The following is a 3780-nucleotide window of genomic DNA, read 5'->3' on the forward strand; positions in this document are numbered from 1 at the left end:
GGAGTGCTGGATTGGAGAACTTCCAAGGGACACGCTTTAATATTTATTGTTTTATGGCTGGTAGGAAACTTCCTTTCCTCCTCCAATTTGTCAGTGAGAAAAATGGATCAGGAACCTGTGAAATATTAATTTCATTGCAGAAAAGCAGAATGTTGAATGTAGGTAGGCTAGAGCATCATACGGTGGGAGATCCTGAGGAAAAGCACACAGGGTTTGCAACTCCACAGATGAGAGAGGGCCGGAGTAGTGAGGACACACAAGTGACAGAGGAGAAGGAGGGAAATTGAATTATTGAAAGGAGAATTCAGTGGAGCTCATGAGTCTGCATTTGCAAGGGAGCAATATTTGAATAGCCCAGACTTTGTGCTTTGCAAGCAATTATTCCAGGCATAGTCAATATTCATTCAGTCCATCTCCCAGTGATAGATGCACAGGTAATATGAGGAAGATGACATTTCTCACTTGTATTGGGAAAAAAAAAATCTTACCCGCCACAAAAGATTCACAGTACTCCTCCAGTTTTAGGTAATGTTCTAGTTTATTTTGTTGAGTGTTGTGGGCATCGATACACAGTGATGTGCAACTGTGTTTTTGACATTACTGCAGAGACAAATTTCTCTTTCAAACTGTTTCCTCAGCACAGTACAACAATTATAATGCCTGGTATGGATTATATCAAAAACATATGATTTTATAGCAGGTACTCTGTAAATAATAATATATGTAAATACAAACTTTATGTACAAGATTCTTCCAAACACACTTGTGTGGCACAAATAACAAGAACAAAAATATGAATATAACGAATGTTGCTGATCTGTTAATACCAAAATGCTAATAATTATACTCCCTTTAATTTGAGTTTAGTTCATGTTTAACATTCTTTGAAAGTGAATTTGATTAAGACTCTTTGATGGCAGCTTGTGCATTTACTGAACACGCAATATCAACATTTAGGCAAACCAGTCCACCTTGTTTTACCTGAATAAAATGAAAAATAATTCTAAAACAGTTCTAAAATCCCATTAAACCCGATTGTTACCAGTATTCAGCTGCTACTAACACCTGACCAAGATGCCAGCCTTCCCACCAGCTCTTGCATATTACTGTTAATTAACAAATACAATAATATCATTATTAAAGCCCTTGCTAATTGAATTAAAACAGTACACCAATTATGATACACAACTCATTTAGCAACACTTGCAGATGACACAGTGGGCGAGCTGAGAAACAGTCTACCTATTAGATGCAGAAGGCCGTTTGATTTCTAGAGCATTCTGTTTGTCACAGTACAGACAGAATGGAAGTCATTAATTAACTGTTTAAAGTTACGGTACATCTCACCAATTACCACAATGAAGGGGTCAATCACAAAGCTGAGCACAGGAAGATGAGACAGGGACATCCACTTTTTACATCCCTCTTTATTATTTCTATCAAGGTTCTTGCTGATTACCAGACTAATAGAGGTAGTCTGTCAATATACATCACAAAGTATGTCTTTATGCAGATGATTTCCTGCTTTATTTACAACCCTCACTACATGAAATTATCTACAGTATGTGGCTCCTTGTCCAAATTCCCCATAGACTCTCTGAACTGAAACAAACACAGATTTATTTCATAAAAAGTTGTACCCATCCTACTATTCCACAGCATTACTAGATATTTAATTGTCGGAGCAATAGTCCTCAGGTTAATTCTTAGGTGGTCATGGTGATCTCTGGGTCACAGTTAGCTGAAAACCCCTGGGATAGAAGAACTACAGATACACAAAAACATTAAGAAGTATGCACAGGAAAAGTGGTCTTCCTGTTTAAACATTAGCTAAGGTTGGTTTCCTGCCACCTGATTTAGTGTCCCGACCTGTACGAGCTTACAGCATACATCGCTCTGTTCCTGCATCCTTTATTTTACAAAGAGAGAAATAAATCTATGTGCATCATTAGACAAATCTTTTCTGTTCCAGTTGAGGTAACCAATAAACAATCAGTGTTCTACTGTTGTGTACCTATTTATGGATAGATTTGGGTTTTTGTGTTCATTTGCAAGCTGCATTATCCTGTAATTAACATGCAGACCTTGGCAAAGGTGTTTTTGATGAGGAAGCTAATTTATTCTCTCTCCAGAAAGACAACAAAAGATGTACGGAGGTGATTTCTGTCACTCGTCCTCTTTGTTTCATGTCCCTTATTAGGTATGCACAAAATCTGAATATTTACAAAGGTCAGGTCAAGACTATCTTTGTCCAATGGAGACTTGTTGTGTCCCAGTGGAATAGAAAGAAGAAACCAATTTCCTCTTTTGTTGAAGCTATGTGAACCATGTAATCAGCAAATCCTGCCAAAACACCCTTCAATGGGAAAGAAAGGGGAATTTCATTTTTAGGAAATATTGGAGCTTCACAGCTTTTATTTCCTTTGATTGTCATCTGTTCTAAATGAAAATTTGCCGGGTGTTCTTACATATTATAACCCAGCATGCTATTCATTGCTGCACTTTTGTGATTTTTGCATTGGCCAAAAGAAAATAGCTCTTGGTTCCTTTCATTCACTTTAATATCTGATATCAGAACTCAGATAAAAGAAGCAAAAGAAAAGCCATTTTCTTATCAGATGGCACCTTTACTCTTCACCTCTGGAAGACAGTGAAAAGGAGGTGCACGAAAATGAATTTTAATGATTAACAACTCATGATGTAGGAGTGATTCTTTATTAATATTGCAGGACAGGAGTTACCTTTCTGGTGTAAGGCTTGAGAATCAGTGAAAATGCCCGCCCATGTGTTGATCCCCCAGATGGGCTTGGGCTGTGATGATAATATATTCCCCAAGCGTTGGCTCTGCCTTTGAAAAATGCTGCTGCTGGGGGAAGATGGCCTTGCGCTGTTTGAAAGGCAAGCCACAGGGGGGACAGATGCTCTGATATTCCAGCAGGGGTATAGCTGCGGGGCCTCATGGCTGTTCTCGGAAATTTGGTTGAGACACGCCTACACAGCTCAGCAGGGGAAGCAGGGAAAATGGCAGCCGCTGAACAGCAGCATGCTCCTCAGGTCATATTGCTGAAGTCACCAACAAGGGCAAGAGATCTGATCACAGACTGTACTCATTTACAGTCTTGGGGAATAGTTGTCTTGCGTAGCTGCTTTGCTGCTACAAAATAACAAAACAAGTTGTTATAAGTCAAGCTAACAGGCAGAAATGGGAGGACCTGAAGGTGAAACAGAAGCTGAAAAATAAACTGCATTAATGACTTTGCGACTGCTAACATTTTGTCCCTGAATTGTCAATCTAACAAATATTTTCAATAATCTGTATAATAGATAAAGCAGACAAGACCAACCTGAGAAACCACCCATCCAGGCAGAGATTTTCTCACATCATTACACGAAGATGAAAGAGATTTCAAAGTCTCTTTTCTGGTAATAGTTGCATCATATTGTTCCCAGTTCATTCCTTTCTCTCTTCAGAAGTGTCAGGTTACATTTCCATTAGCTTAGGATAGATGAGCTAAGTTTTACCAAATGGAGGAAAAAAAACTGTGACCATGATTTCATGATTTGTGTCACATCATTGAACTCTATTTTGCAAATGTCGCTACAACATCTGGGGCCTCATTTAAGTCGTAAATGTAGGAACTGTCTGTCTGTTAGAACAAGAAAATTGGCATTTAATAAAGTCACACACGTACAACTTCCTGCGGTGAACAATGACAAATCTTGCCTGCTCTCCATTAATTGGTTCGTGCATGTGCAGACTCATTTACATACAGACACACC

Source organism: Monopterus albus, unplaced genomic scaffold (genome assembly GCF_001952655.1).
Source record: "Monopterus albus unplaced genomic scaffold, M_albus_1.0 scaffold150.1, whole genome shotgun sequence".
Taxonomy (NCBI): domain Eukaryota; kingdom Metazoa; phylum Chordata; class Actinopteri; order Synbranchiformes; family Synbranchidae; genus Monopterus; species Monopterus albus.